The sequence below is a fragment of the Lissotriton helveticus genome, chromosome 4_1 (assembly GCF_964261635.1).
Source record: "Lissotriton helveticus chromosome 4_1, aLisHel1.1, whole genome shotgun sequence".
Taxonomy (NCBI): domain Eukaryota; kingdom Metazoa; phylum Chordata; class Amphibia; order Caudata; family Salamandridae; genus Lissotriton; species Lissotriton helveticus.
The window spans coordinates 1,059,960,507-1,059,977,416 of NC_136063.1; the positions used below are offsets into that span (position 1 = coordinate 1,059,960,507).

Here is a 16,910-nt window from a genome sequence, read left to right on the forward strand (position 1 = left end):
GGCACGGCTCGGGGCCACCCGGGGACAGACAGCTGACGTGCAGGTGGAGCGACCCTCCCTCGTTGCCAGGTACCCAGTTCGACCCGGTCCTGTGCGGCCGGGCCGAGGGGTTTGAAGACTCATGCGGTACCTCCCGGTTGCCCCGGGAGGGACCTGCGGCCACGGGGCTGCCTGCTCCTGACGCACTGGGAGCCCCCTTCCTTGCCCGTGGGTGGGTGGGGGGACTCCACGGCCGAGCACCTGGCAATGTTTTTTTCTCCCAACGGTGCAGTCTGACTCCCAGAGGGGATGGATGGCGCCGCCTTCCTCCCGCCTCTCCTGTGACCGCAGGTGGGGGAACGTTTTCGAAAAGCTGCCTGTGACTCTTGGCGGTGGATCACTCGGCTTGCGCGTCAATGAAGAACGCAGCCAGCTGCATGAATTAGTGTGAATTTCAGGGCACATTGTTCATCGACACTTCGAACGGTACCTTACGCCTGTCTGAGGCATCGCTCGATCGTCAATCTCCCCGGGGCTTCCCCGGGATGCGGCTGGGGTTGTTGCAGGGTTAGCTCCACTTCCCCTTTGTCCCCCCACAAGTTCTGAAACGGCGTGCCAGGGCGGTTGAAGGGGGGACGGGGCCCCCTACTCCCGGCGCGACTGTCGACTGGGGTGGACTGTTCTCAGTGCGCTCCGACCGCATCGTGCCGCCGGGCGGGGGTCCACGCCGGGCACCAGGGATCTGCGGGATGTCAGTTACCCACCTGACCCATCTTGAAACACAGACCAAGGAGTCTTACACGTCGGAGGGGCACAATGAAGGTGAGGGCTGGCACGCGCCAGCTGAGGGGGGGTTCCGCGACGCTTCCAGCAGCGGGTGCACCACCGGCCCGTCACACCCGCTCTGTCGGGGAGGTGGAGCATGAGCGTGCATGAAAGGACCCGAAAGATGGTGAACTATGCCTGGGCAGGGCGAAGCCAGAGGAAACTCAGGTGGCGGTCCGTAGCGGTCCTGACGTCCAAATCGGTCGTCCAACCTGGGTATAGGGGCGAAAGACTAATCGAACCATCTAGTAGCTGGTTCCCTCTGAAGTTTCCTTCAGGATAGCTGGCGCTCGGATCCCCCAGTTTTATCTGGTAAAGCGAATAATAAGAGGTCTTGGGGCCGAAACGATCTCGACCTATTCTCAAACTTTAAATGGGTAAGAAGCCCGGCTCACTGGTGTGGAGCCGGGCATGGAATGCGAGTGCCTAGTGGGCCACTTTTGGTAAGCAGAACTGGCACTGCGGGATGAAGCGAACCCCGGGTTAAGGCGCCCGATGCCGACGCTCATCAGACCCCAGAAAAGGTGTTGGTTGATATAGACAGCAGGACGGTGGTGGAGACGGGCGCCCTCGCGGCGTCCAGTGCGGTAACGCAAACTATCTCGGAGAAGCTGGCGGGAGCCCTGGGGAGAGTTCTCTTTTCTTTGTGAAGGGCATGACGATCTGGAATGGGTTCGCCCCGAGAGAGGGGCCCGAGCCTTGGAAAGCGTTGTGGTTCCTGTGGCGTCCGGTGAGCTCTTGCTGGTCCTTGAAAATCCACGGGAGATGGTGTAAATCTCACGCCGGGCCGTACCCATATCCGCAGTAGGTCTCTAAGGTGAACAGCCTCTGGCATGTTGGAACAATGTAGGTAAGGGAAGTCGGCAAGTCAGATCTGTAACTTTGGGATAAGGATTGGCTCTAAGGGCTGGATCGGTCGGACTGGGGCGCGAAGACGGGCTGGGCGCGCACCGTGGCTGGACGAGGCACCTTCCTCCGAGGTGGCGGTGACTCTGGACGTGAGCCGGGCCCTTCCTGTGGATCGCCCCAGCTGCAGTGGTCGCCTCTCCCCGTGCCCCTTTCCCGGGGGCGCGGTCCGGAGTTCTGCCTCGGCCAGCGCCTAGCAGCTGACTTAGAACTGGTGCGGACCAGGGGAATATGGCTGTTTAATTAAAACAAAGCATCGCGAAGGCCCAAGGTGGGTGTTGACATGATGTGATTTCTGCCCAGTGCTCTAAATGTCAAAGTGAAGAAAGTCAATGTAGCGGGAGTAAACGGTGGGAGTAACTATGACTCTCTTAACCTATTCTCGGTTGTAGTGGCCTTTACCTCCCAGTGGTCCTGCCGGTAACTGCCTCTGTAGTGCTAGACTCTGCGTAGAGAAGCATATAGAGATAGGTCAAACAAGGTTCCATCATGGCAGTGAGCATGATAGTGAGAAATGGCGAAGCAAACAAACCCAATTCCAGATGGGGTAGTTCCTGGAGAATGAAAACTCCGTTAAGATGGCGTAAGGAGGTGCTGTCTTTCCCAGAAATCATTAACCTCCTCACCGAATTTGACAAACCAGCACCCGCTTCAAACAATGCAACAAGCAACAATGATTCAGATCACGATATAGGCCCTAGTTCACCCTCCGTAGCAGAAGAAGACACAACAATAGACCTCAGCAAATCCATCGAGTTTGTGGCCTCCTCAGCCAAGAATGACATTGGTACAGCAAACTTTTAAAATCTACTCGATGTGTACGAGGTCAGCAAAGATGTAGTAACAAAGAAAAGTGACTACACAAAAAAAGTCACTTATTGGAAGTACCCAAACGAACAATATACATGTGACTTGTGTGGAGACATAATGGGAACTTTTAAAGAACTGAGAAAACATGTCTCCAACAAGCACAAAGGCTTCTATCTTAAAACGTACTGTTCAAAATGTGACAAAGAAGCCGAATACCACAATATTGCATGCCATTATGCCAAATGTAAAGGAAGACCTCAAAAAGGAGAGCTGCCATTCCTGTGCAGTTTCTGTGACCTCAGATTTGGAACAAAAATTGGTGTTTCTCAACATACTTGGCATGCACATCCAAGAGCGCAAAATGAGGCTAGACTAGCAGCTCTAGCAAGCAGCAAACCGTCAAAATTATGGTCACAGGAAGAAATACTGCTACTAGCAGAATTGGAAAAAGTATATGAAAATAAGAGGAATATTAATGCGCTGATGGTTCCACATTTTGACAATAAAAACAGAAAACAAATGGCAGAAAAAAAAAGAGATAGAAGAGATAAAAGCAAAAAATCTGCAAAAGATGTACTGGAAGCATCAAATGTTTCTGAAGGTGACTCTTGCGATGAACCAGAGGTTAAAATGGAAGTAACAGAAAAGCACAGAGAAGTTATCGATCGCAAACGTGCGCAAAAAATCAAGAACTTTGATGAGCTGTAAGACAGAATCACAGAAATCGAGAAGTACACCCAAAACGTAGAGCAACACGATGCTGCTATGTATCTGATGGATGAGGTAGTGACTTATATCGCAGAAAACACCACTGATATAAGTCCTGCACCAGCGAGTGTACCAACAAATGAACCAGCAAGAGAACTCAATAATGAGCCTATGAACTCTGCTCAAGATGGGCACCAGAATGCCTCAGTAGGGAACAAGATAACAAAAAAAGACAAGAAAAACGGAAGGCTTAATTGGACGCACAAGAAAAATTATGCCAAAGCAAAGGGCAACTATAAAGAATACCAGGCAATGTTTCAAAAAGACAAAAAGAAAATTGCCAGGATTATCACTGATGGGGCAGAAGATGCCACTTGCCAAATCGGTGCTGATGAAATCTTTCAATATTACAAAAACATAATTGAGAAAGAAAACAAGAAAAATCCTAATTTCCTGCCAATTGATCGGATACCAGAGGATTATGAAATTAGAAATCTATGTAAAGAAATAACACTGCTCGAAATAACTCATGCCTTTGAGAACTCTAATTTAAAGAAAGCAGTGGGGCCTGATAAGATTGATCTGAATGACTTTTATTAAGTGCACAGCAGACAACCAAGACTGCTGCCCAGAATTCTATCGTCTTTGTTGATGATGAGAAGAGTACCAGAAATTATCAAAAAGAACCGATCAATTTTGATACCCAAGAATGTACCGATTAGTGAACTTAAAAAAATCAGTAACTGGCGTCCAATTACCATTGGTACTGCATTCATGAAGTTATTCACAAAAATATTAACTAAAAGACTCTCATTTTTTGTTGAACTGAATACAAGACAAAAAGGATTCATGAAGGTGAGAGGTTGTCTCGAGAATCTGACTCTCATGCAAAATATCATAAAAGGGCACGAAAAAACAGTCACTCATTAGCAGTTGTGTTCATAGATATATCGAAAGCCTTCGATTCTGTCAGTCATGGTCACATTATACAGATTCTTGCAAGGCAAAGAGGTCCATCATACATCAGAGACATAATAAAAGACTTGTACACTGAATCAACAACATCTTTCAAGGGAAAGAACAACGAAGCAACTCCTGAAATAACAATGAAATCTGGGGTCAAACAAGGTGACTCTCTATCCCCACTACTATTTAACGTTGCCATTGATCCTCTGATCTGTGACCTTCAGAAAAATGGCAAGGGCTTCACATTCGGATCAGATGGTCTTATTGAGCAAATCACCGCTCTCGCCTTTTCCGGTGACATCGCAGTACTCAGCAGTACCTGGGAAGGAATGAGTACAAATCTGAAAATCATTGAAAACTTCAGTAAAAATACAGGATTAAAACTTAAAGTGAAAAAGACACATGGATTTTATATCAGTCACCATAAAGATAAAATCCTGGTTAACAACGGTAAAACATGGCAATTTGAAAAAGAAAATATTGAAAATATTAATCCAGGAGAAAGTGAGAGATACCTCAGATTGAACTTTGATCCACACATTGGGCATACAAGCAACAACAAAATGAATGAGGTTCTTGTCAATTGGGCTCAAAAACTTGATAATCTACCACTTAAGCCCACACAGAAAATAGAAATTTTGTATCAGTACTTGGTACCTAAACTATCATTCAAGTTGGAAATGACAAGAACAGAAGCAAAAACGTTAAATGCTCTGGATCAAAGAATAAAAAAGTATGTCAAACACTTTCTACACCTTCCTACATACACGTGTGATGGTCTCCTATACTCGAAAAGATCATTTGGGGGCCTCAGTATACCAAAAGTATGTACACAAATTGGTCTCAATAAAGTCAATAGTTTATTGTATCTCAGGGCAGCTCCAGATCTGTACATACCGCATTCGTTCATGTATGCAGAAGAAGTAATAATTGAAAAAATGTATAACACCATCAAAACGCACAAACTTACCATTTCAGACAGTGGGTTTCTGAGTTATGATTTGAATTTGTTAGCAACATATGATTGGAGAAAAGAAGAATTTGAGAAATGGGCAAATCTCCCTGTCCAAGGTAATGGTATAAAATATTTAGCAAGTAATCCAACCTTAAACTTCTGGATCAGCAAGCATAACAAAATGAAAGAAAACCAATACATAGCTGCGCTGATGTTAAGAGCAAATGTTTTATCTACTAAGGAAACCATCACTAGAGGAAGAAATCATACATTTGCTATTTGTGGATATTGTAATGATGTTTGCGAAACAATTTCTCATATTTCAGGCGCATGTCCTAAAACAATCAATCAATCAAGCATTTATATAGCGCACTACTCACCCGGAGGGTTTCAAGGCGCTGGGGGGGGGGGTTCGCTACTGCTCGAACAGCCAGGTCTTGAGCTGCTTCCTGAAGGCGAGGTGGTCCTGGGTCAGGCGGAGGTGGGTCGGAAGGGAGTTCCAGGTCTTGGCGGCCAGGTAGGAGAAGGACCTTCCTCCTGTGGTGGCTCTTCGGATGCGGGGGACGGCGGCGAGGGCGTGGCTGGTCGATCGAAGTTGGCGTTTGGGAGCGTAGAAGTTGAGGCGGCTGTTGAGGTATCCTGGGCCTTGGTTGTGTAGGGCTTTGTGTGCGTGGGTGAGGAGCCGGAAGGTGATTCTCTTGTTGACCGGGAGCCAGTGCAGGTCTCTCAGGTGTCCGGAGATGTGGCTTCGGCGGGGGATGTCCAGGATGAGTCGTGCTGAGGTGTTCTGGATCCGCTGGAGTCTCTTCTGGAGTTTGGCGGTGGTTCCGGCGTAGAGGGAGTTGCCGTAGTCCAGACGGCTGGTGACGAGGGCCTGGGTGACCGTCTTCCTGGTCTCGGTGGGGATCCATCGGAAGATCTTACGAAGCATGCGCAGGATGTTGAAGCATGACGAGGAGACGGCGTTAACTTGTCTGGTCATGGAGAGGGAGGAGTCCAGGATGAAGCCCAGGTTGCGTGCGTGGTCTGTTGGTTTGGGTGCGCTGCCCAGGGCGGGGGGCCACCAGGAGTCGTCCCAGGCGGAGGGTGAGGATCCCAAGATGAGGACTTCCGTCTTGTCCGAGTTCAGTTTCAGGCGGCTGTTCGACATCCATTTGGCTACGTCTGTCATCCCTTCATGCAGGTTGGCTCTGGCGGTGGCGGGGTCGTTGGTGAGGGAGAGGATCAGCTGGGTGTCGTCGGCGTAGGAGATGGTGTTGAGGTTGTGCTGGCGTGCGATGGCTGCGAGGGGGCTCATGTAGACGTTGAAGAGTGTTGGGCTGAGCGAGGATCCTTGAGGAACGCCGCAGATGACTTCGGTGGCCTCCGATTTGAACGGGGGAGGCGGACTCTCTGTGTCCTTCCGGCGAGGAAGGAGATGATCCACTCAAGTGCCTTCTCCTGGATTCCGACGTTGCTGAGGCGTTGTACTAGGGTACGGTGGCAGACAGTGTCGAAGGCCGCGGAGAGGTCCAGGAGGATGAGGGCCGCTGTTTCTCCGTTGTCGAGCAGGGCTCGGATGTCATCGGTAGCTGCGATCAAGGCGGTCTCGGTGCTGTGGTTGGCCCGGAAGCCAGACTGCGAGAGGTCGAGGGAACCGTTCGTCTCGAGGAAGGCGGCCAGTTGCTTGTTGACGGTCTTCTCGATGACTTTTGCCGGAAACGGGAGTAGCGAGATGGGGCGGTAATTCTTGAGGTCGGTGGGGTCGGCTGATGACTTCTTTAGTAGAGCGCTGAGTTCGGCGTGCTTCCAGCTCTCCGGGAAGGTGGCGATGTCGAAGGAGGTGTTGATGATGTCCCGCAGGTGGGGTGCGATGACAGCGTCGGCTTTGTTGAAGACGTGGTGAGGGCAGGGGTCTGTCGGAGATCCGGAGTGGATGGAGTTCATCGTGCGGATGGAGTCTTCGGTGCTGATCGGGGTCCAGGCGCGGAGGGTGGTGGTGGGGGGCGGTGGTTCGGTCGCGGCGTGCGTCGGTTGAGTGCTGAAGCTGTTGTGTATGTCCGCGATCTTGTTGTGGAAGTAGGAGGCGAGGGAGTCGCAGAGGTCTTGCGAAGGGGTGATGTCGTTGTTTCCGGCGTTGGGGTTGGAGAGCTCTTTGACGATGTTGAAGAGTTCCTTGCTGTTGTGTGCGTTGTTGTCCAGTCGTTCCTTGAATGCGGTTTTCTTGGTGGCGCGGATCAGTTGGTGGTGTTTTCGGGTGGCGAGCTTGAGGGCAGTCATGTTGTCCGGTGTTGGGTCTCTGCGCCAGGTTTTCTCGAGTGCTCTGCATTTCATCTTGGAGCTCTTGAGTTCGTCGTAAAACCAAGGACATTAGGATAAAAAGACACAACAAAATTCTGGAACTGCTTATTGATAGAGCAAAAAGGTGTGGTTGGATGGCATATAGGGAACCTCATGTTAAGAATAATCAAGGTGAACTACGAAAAACAGATGTAGTGTTTACCAAAAATGGTACAGCTGTAGTGATTGATGTTTCAATTCGATATGAAAACTCACAACATTCCCTTGAATTAGCATATGAGAGTAAAGTGAAATATTATCAGGATCTGTCACGGCAAATCAAAGATCTCACAAAATGCACAACTGTAACATTTTATGGCTTTATTGTAGGATGTCGTGGTATTTGGCCTCAATGTAATGATGTTGTTCTGGCTGATTTAGGTTTGCAAATGTCCTTCCCATTCAAGAAAAATGTTTGCCTGACTATTTTAATGGACACTCTTAAAATGTGCCATGTATTCATGGACAATTGAGTAGCAAGCTTATACTGAGATGTACACTTTTTTGCCGCACACATGTCACCCTTATAAAGCATAATGTTTTAACATATAGGTTTTTAGTTGACACAAGTTTTAGTATAGATGTGAATTTTATAGATGTGAATTTTTACTATTTTATAGATGTGCATTTTCTAGTTGATGTGTAATTTGTAGATGTGTATATTTTATAAATGTGTGCTTATAACAATTTAGATATAGTTGTGTACATCATACTTATTGATATGTCTTGATTGAGGAATAAGTCTCAAATAATCTCATACACATAGTTATCACACATTGATTATTGATGTCCTGCTAATCATATTTTAATTTCTCAGGACTGTTCGTAGGCAATTTTAAATTGTTGGAATAGTACTGCAGGGTGTACTATCTCCGGCCTATACGTGATCCCAGTTCCAGTGAGGACAGCGTTCAGTGTGGCTGTACTCCGGAGCGAAATAATGTTGTATTGTTGGAAGCAAAACCGAATTGACACTGATGGGCAGCATAATAACCCAGAATGAGCCACTGCGAGATGGTACAGAATAGCCAAATGCCTCGTCATCTAATTGGTGACGTGCATGAATGGATGAACGAGATTCCCACTGTCCCTACCTACTATCTAGCAAAACCACAGCCAAGAAAACGGGCTTCGCGGAATCAGCGGGGAAAGAAGACCCGTTGCGCTTGACTCTAATCTGGCACTGTGAAGAGCCATGAGAGGTGTAGGATAAGTGGGAGGCCCTCGGCCGCCGGTGAAATACCACTACTCTTATCGTTTTTTCACTGGATTGTGGCGGCCAAGCGATCGTAGTGACGTCGCTTTTTGATCCTTCAATGGCTAGGGTTCAGAAGCTGGGACCGGGCCAATGGCTCTTGCTGCATCCCAGGGTCCCAGGCTGCGGGAGCCTCCCATTCTGGAAGCCAGCCGAAGGTCCGGGCGCTGGGGATTGGGGTCCGCCGGGGCCCGGGTAGACTCTCTCCCCAGCCTGGCTAGGGTTCGGAAGCTGGGACCGGGCCTGGGGGTAGTGCTGCGTCCAGTGGGCCCTGGGGTGCGTGAGCCCCCCCTGTCCTGCAAGTCAGCCGAGGGACCGGGCACTGGGGACGGGGGGTGCACTGTGGCCCGGGGAGGCTCTGCCCTGCCTGGCTGCTTTCAGAAGCAGGGACTGGGCCGGGGAGCAGGGGTGGCTGGCTTTATCCCCTACACTATTTAGCCTTTGTATTGCACCGCATGGAATTCCCTCTCCCATTCCTAGCCTCAATAAATCTATTATACACGGACCTGCAAGCTACAGTATTGTAATGGCAAGCAATCATCCTCCTTTACTATAGCTTGAGGCACCAGACAGGGATGCCCCTTGTCTCCCCTTTTGTTCACCCTGGCTATCGAACCCATGGCCACCAAGATCCGTAAACACTTCCGGGATCATGCCATCATTTACCCAGAAAGGCAAATATTAATCTCTTTATATGCAGATGACCTTACCCTCTATTTACGGGACCCGGAAGTGAGCCTGATTCCCATCCTCAGGCTGTTCATCCTCTTTGGACGTTTCTCTGGAGTCAATATTAACTGGGGAAAATCCCAAATCTACCCCCTCACTGACTCCACTCCCTGATTTGTACCGGACTATCCCCTAAAATGGTGCGAAGACTCACTCACTTACCTAGGCATAGTAATATCCCGCAACCAAGAGGAACGAATGAGGGCCAATTATGGATGTACATTGAGCTCATTGACTGACAAAATCACATGGTGGATTTCATTGCCACTGTCCATGGCGGGCAGAGCTGCCCTTATCAAAATGGAATTACTGCCCAAACTATTATATTTGTTCGTAAACATTCCCTATACCCCCAGCCGACACTTTTTCTTGACCATCAAGAGCCATCTCATTAGACTCACTTGGGGAGGAAAGCAAGCTAGGCTACGCTGGGATACCCTAACGCGTCTCTTTAGTGAGGGCCGATTAGAAATACCAGACCTAGAATTATACTTTATTTGCACTCAAGCTCACTTCGCCTCATATTGGATAAACCCCCCCTATATGCCACATCTGGCAATTGAAGACGGGTATATGAACCCTATCCCAAGCAATGCCTACCTGAGCACCCCCGCAGTCCCGCAGCGCCTTGCCTCAACCACTGTTCAATGCACCACTAGCGTATGGCGAGACTTAGCGAATCTTACACAAAGCGCCCTGCTGTATTCTTCCCTTTTACCCCTAACCAGCAGACAAGACACCTGGTAACACAGGAGGGCAGATGCCGCAGACGTCTTCGCAAATTGTCCCTACAAACCTGGGGGCAATTATACGATAAGGGCAAATTCCGCATGAGCAAAGAATTCTTTGGCTCCACAACCCCTTCCCCCATAGAGCGATTCTACTACATTAGACTGCGTCAAGATGTGAAAACCCTCACTCCTTGCTTCCCTCAGGAGCCCCCCATCATGCCCCCTGCAAGCCCTTCTACAACAAACCGCCCCTTCCCATGTAATATCACTATTATATCGCACAGTACAGAAAGACAGAGAATATGAACCCCTCTTAGCTAAGGCCAGATGGGAAGTAGAACTGGGACATCCTTTGACTGATGGACAGTGGTCCTTTTGTTGTAGGCAAACAGGAGATAACTAAACAGCAAATTTTGAATCATCCATTACAAATGTGTCCACTGTCTCTACTACACACCAGCGCGCTTACACCGCCTGCGACTCCGGGACAATGACAGATGTGATCGATGCGGCTGTGAGGGTGCCGACTTTCAACACACAGCCGGGACTGCCCACCCATCTGCCGCTTCTGGGCGTAGGTACTTGCAGCATTGGACCAAATTATGGGACTGCCCGTTCCCGAAGATCCCCTGACCGCACTCTTAGGCTACACCGAACTCCAAGCTGACAAAATCCGCAGATACACATCCCTAGCACTCCTCCTAGCCAAAAGAAGGGTCGCCTGCAGATGGGGAAGAGGGAGAGCGCAGAAATTTAAAGACTGGCTTCAGGACCATATCTATTGCCAAGAACAATTGCACACGTATGCAGAACTTCTACCTCCCTCCTCCCGTCCACGAAATATATGGGCACCTCTGCAAACATATTTACTGGAACACACCGCTGACACAAACTCCACAACCCCTCCCAATACTACCCCAATGGCATGAAGTGAACTGAAGAGAAAGGATCCCCCACCCAGTGCGACACACACTACGCATAGGAGGCGTTGGGCCACTCGGATACACTACTCCATACTCCCATGCACAGAATATGCCACACCAAACAAAATATGCTTCAAGTGCACACAACGCGAGAGTGGAAATGTTATTTTTAATAAAATGTTGGTCAAAATCACGTGCTTACAAAGAAATATATATTTCTTCAAAGCGCATTGCCCCAACTGACGAGGCTGGCCCAATGTGGTTGTAGGCGGCTTGCTGTGTTATCCTCTCCTACCTGCAGCAACTCTTTGCTATGCCGGCCCTTTCAGGGATGTAGGCATTCTGCTGTGGACGACATCTTATACTTCTAATAAATGTTTTTTTCAAAACTTAAAAAAAAAGTAGGAGACAAGAACATAATGTGCCCGAATAAAGATGTGTCAATGTCTTAAGGACTCAGTAGACCACATATATAAAGTGTCTAAGCAATACCTACTCTGTCTACAAATATCAGAGGATGGGTACTGATTGTGTGCTGAAATGGACAGGTGCCATAAAGTTATTGACCTATTAGCATTTAATTGGTGGCAGTGGATATCATCACGGAGACAGACTAGATATGTGAGAAATCTATAGATCCAGTGTAGTTCCCTAATCAGCTGGGTGCATTTAACATTCTTATTGGGGGGGGGGGTCCACGGTTTCCCAAGAATGTTTGAATTAAGTTAGATTTTAATCTTTGTGGAACCAAGTCCACACAATGAGTTTTGTTATGGAATGTTTACACAGTACATTGCTTCTGTGTTCACTTATGCATATCTTCAGTTTTTTAGAGTTCATTTCCACATATATTAAGCCACGTGGACTTGAATAAGTTCAGCATGTTCTCAGAACTGCAGGTGGTGTGCTGGTTAAGGCCCCAGTGTTAGTTTAGGCCTAGTTCAATTGACATTGTGACTGATGTAAAGTGGCAAACATTACAAGTACTACATGAGTTGGGACTATGTTATGCAAATGTGCACTCTTTTTATCAGAAAACAGGCTTCGGTAGGTTCAGAATGTTAGAATACATCATCCACCAGTCTCTTTTGAAGACACACCATAAAACACCTGAAGAAAAACCTATCTGTGTAACCACTTAGTACAGTATCGCACAATATTAAATAGACCATCAACAAACATTGCCAGGCCATCAAGTAGGACAAAAGGGACAAGAGGGTGAGTAGATGGTGGGATTGAGAGAGAGAAAGAGAGGCCAGTAGGGAGTAATACTGCTCCCAGATGGGCTCCCCAAAGTCTGATGCAGTTAGATGCTGCAGTCAGATGCCCAAAGACTGAGAGAGTAACAAAGTGCATAAGTGCCTCAGAGTCAGCTGCATCGGCCCAGCAGAGTGTTGAGATGAAGCTAAATGCAGCAGCTTCCATTAAAACTAAATTGAGTGTGAACTCACAAAGTTTTGAAGTTGTGGCAGTGAGTGAAAAGTGGGTCACAAGGGCAGGAGGCAACAGAGGACCACAACCACTCCTCGATCAGAGATTGGGTTCCAACAGTCAGACGCTCCAAAACGAGCCCCGTCCTAAAGTTCAAAAATACCTCAGAGTCAGTAATTTCATTGAATTTCAGGCTCTACGTTTATTATTTTCTTTTAAAAAATAAAATTATTAATGCCATTGAAGGGGTTTTCTTATGTTCAAGAGGAAAGCCAGATCAATAGTTAAGCTATCCAAATCTGCCCTTTCTAGAGGCGATTATAGGTGGATGATAAAAGGTGGGCTGGCGAAACCAGACTCCAAGCAGTATAGGGAACACTCCAACCTAGTTTAAACCCTACTTTAAAACTTAGTGTTCAGTAGGGGGGGGGGGTACCTTGCTCAGGGACCACACTCATTCAGACATCCCAAAGACGAACCCATTTGACCCTGCTTCAATGGGAAGAGCCCATCCTTTTCAAAGATTTCCCTCCCCCGAACTTGAAGAAAGTCTCAAAGCCAAAAATCTCCTGCATGACCAGAATTGTTCCTTCTATGGGTAAAATCATAACATGCTTCAAAGTTCCAAATGTATGAAAACAACATATATAGACATTGGTGCTTGAGTGAAAGAAATCTAGCTGTGGTCCTTAATAGATCATCATCAAAAGAGAACCCACAGAAGACTTTAGTGAAGAGACAGAACATTTTGAGAACCCAAGTACCCCTGCTATAGGCTTAGCTCCCAAAGCTACTTATTTTTTATAATTTGGATGATTTCATTAAGGAACACATTCTGACCAAAAGGTTATGGTGGAGCAATCATGGGAAATGCAAATATGACTGTAAGATCAGAATACTTGTAATTTTTTAGCATATGTTACCTCTACAGGTCCGTAAAGGTGAGCAGGAGTAAATATACAGAACTTAAGTGCATTCAAGTTGTAACCAAAGAGTTCACATAAAACTGTAGTGTAGTTCCTACTAATTCCTAGGAACTGCACATTGTCAGGACAACATAAACTAGGGGCTTGTGCCAAGACTGATTCCGGACACCCCTACAGGATATGTTGGCATGTAGACCAGCTAGCTCACTGTGCGACCATAAGCCTCCCTAACCTATGAGGGAGCAAATGTTTTTCTGGCAACCACTGAACATGACAACCATGACCCCTTAGGGATCGTGTATTCTCAGAGAAATTTACAGATAATACACAGTGGGATGTTTTCAATAATATTTATTGAACCAACTTTATTTGCATAAAATATTTGTGCTGCAATGATTAGTAGACAGACGCAGATAGGCGGGAATACAAACACCAAAAGCATAAATAGTAGATATAGCTCTACCATGGTGCTAAAACAATGTAATGTAATGTAATGCAGGCATATAAAACAAGGAGGCAATTGAGCTACTCCTACTATGCGAACCTTACTTTAAGTGTACCTAGAGTGTGTAGGTGTAGAGCCAAGAATCCCCCCAAAGGACGATCCAACCCTATCACCTGATGAGATAGAGTGAAGAACTCCATCTTGGTTGCGAACCGGACACCCCTCGCGAGGTGTGGTGATTTCTCAGCATGCAAGGAGCTCTGTGTCAGCGGAAGGGCCTCCTCTGCTAATCTATCGGGATGCTCATCTTTTATAATTGAAAGCAGCCTTGCGATGTGCATTTCGATTTGTGATGTTATGGATATGTAGATAGCCCTGTCGTCTCGTGGATGAAGAAAGTGATGACCTATGTTTCCTGTAAGGTGCCCGCCTGCGTGCCCGCACACCCTACTGTTTGCAGGTGCGCAGGGCCTCTGCTGGAGCGCGCACGAAGAGAAAGACTTCCCGAGCTTTTTAAATCATTAACGCTGAAGGAAGTTTTTTCTTGGTTCGGGCTGTCATAGGAGCAAAACACCTGCTCTTCCATTGCTTTTCTGATGGGGGCCCTCTGGAAAGGGAAAGTATGACTTAATATACAGAGGGCTGTTACCAATGCTGTCTGCTGTCTTGCTGGTGTGAAGTGCACACTTATGTGGATGCGCTTAGACATTTTCTATGGCCGGAGCTGCTGCTAACTTTGGAGCTGATGAAGCAAGTTCGAATCTAGATCGAATCTCGGCAGCGCTCAACATCCTGTGATTCTGGCCAGATCACTTAATCTTCCCAGGTTACAAAAACAATGCAACTGATGCTCATGTAAAATGTTGAAATGCCTTGCCCTAAATAAACACAGCAGAAAAATGCACATTGTGTTAAAATCAAAGCATTGGCATAAAAGAGTAAAGACAAATAGATGCATTTTGGTGGCTGATTCGTACAAAGTTAAACCTGATACAATCATAGCTTCCCTGCTTAACGTGTGCAATTTTAGACAAATATTTTATTTGACCAAAACTCTTTTTTCTTCATTGTTGCATATGAAATCCCTTTCTAATATGAATTCAGAATACAAGTTGTACAAAAACCTATTGTGTGTGATTTAATAGACGATAATGGTGTTCTTTAACAATCTGGGCAACCTACAAGTCTTACATCAGAACTGTCTTGCCTATTAGTTCACTAGTGCTTTGTGTTTAAAAACGATTGCCCTTGTTTACAATATTTTGATGCAGGCCTTCCTGATGCACTGCCATGCGTCAAAAGAAAAGGGTAGGAATGCGCTGTATCTACAAGATACGGTGCATTTCAGCCCTTTTCCCCTGCGCTGGCACACAATGGGCTGCCATGCGCCAATGCAGGCAACCCTTGAGCCATGGTGCAAGGGTGTCTGCATTGCAGGGGTGCTTGTTTTTGTGCAGGAAGGAACACCTTCTTTCACACAAGCAATCACAACAGGGATTTTCCTCTTTCTATGTAGCACACATAGGAAAAGGAAAAATTAGGAGAATTAAAGGTATTCCTCCTTGTTGCGTCACTCTTACTGGTAGGAATCTGATGCATTCCCAGGTTTGCGAAACCTTGTAAATCTTGGGATGTGCCAATTACATGGATGTTGTGTGGGAACACCCACAGCAACACCCATGGAACACCCCTTTCACGAAGAGTAATGTGTGATAGGGGGTCTTATTTACAAGGCCAGGAAAAGCTATGCAGGGTTAAAGGGTGAGTGATCTCACCTCTGGCAAACACCACTAATTCTGTTAGTGCACTCGCTTGGTTAGTGAGTTGTCACATGTCTTTGACACACATGCCCATGAATGCAGTGCACTGAGACCATTTTCTGCTGCACACAGGGAAACAAGATTAGAGGGAACATTGATGATGACATTTGTACATAGTGCGATACAAGACCTTGTACAAGATGTTCAGGGCGTTGTGATAATGTTGTGCGAAGCCAGATGTGTAAGCAAGTTTATTTCATGGTAACTAAACCAACATTGTTGTGCACGCAAATATATGCAAAAGATCTCAGCTCGAAATGTTATTTGTGAGGACAATGTAAGAAATAATCTGCTTCGCTACATGAGTCTAACTTGGGAACATAACAAAACTCTGTTCATGACTATTAGAGAAAAAAGAAACTCTGTATGAACAATTATGATTAATTTGCTCTGCATTGAAGCAATTCAGTGGTAGAGGGTTTTTGGGCTATGGGTGAAAACCCTACTCAAGCAACAAGCACAATCCTTGTCAGGGTGAAATACAAAAGTCACAAAATGAATCTGTGCTTAACGCTCTGGTAACTAGGCACAAAAGCAGCCAGACTTAACGTATAGGCACTGTGTTCTGTACGTATGCAGCACACAAACAGTAATAAAGTGAAAACACAACACAAGAAAAACCCCACACCAATTTAGACAAATAGAGTAAAATGTAATACATGAAATCACATCAAAACAAACCAAATCCAATATGTAGAAGTTTTTAGTGAAAAATAGCACCTAAAAGATCAAAGCACCACCCGTAGGCATCTAGTCGCGCAAGACTGTGGCGAAGTCAAAAGTTATGACTGACTGGGATGGAGCATGTACCATATACATAAGATAAATTGGGCTCTGCTTGCCTTCAAACTTAGATGACATTTTGGAGAAACATTCTGAGAAGGTAACGTTTTTTTATTATTATTTTTCTTAAATCTTTATAGCATTTTTGCAGTTAACAGCAATATAGATATATAACTGTACAGCGTGACATATAGAGCATTGATGGCATGAGGTATTGGTGTCATAATCAGTTCATCTCTGTAGGCGCAGTACCTGCAACAGTTCTTCTCAGCGTGTCTTTCTGACGTTGTCAGAAGCCCTCAATATACTTTACATTAGTGCTAAAAAAACATTTTCACAGTAACATTGAGATATTTATATACAGCATACCTTTAAGCATGACAGAAATGTACTGGCTGT

General features: G+C 46.5%; 1 protein-coding gene and 1 pseudogene across 1 annotated transcript in view; one reads left to right on the forward strand and one right to left on the reverse strand.

Moving 5' to 3' along the window:
- The window catches only part of LOC144828981 (fibrous sheath-interacting protein 2-like), an 889,334-nt gene that overhangs the window by 233,310 nt on the left and 639,114 nt on the right, over nt 1-16,910 (reverse strand). The gene's annotated exons all lie outside the window — the stretch shown is intronic.
- On the forward strand, nt 361-490 carry LOC144829823 (5.8S ribosomal RNA; annotated as a pseudogene).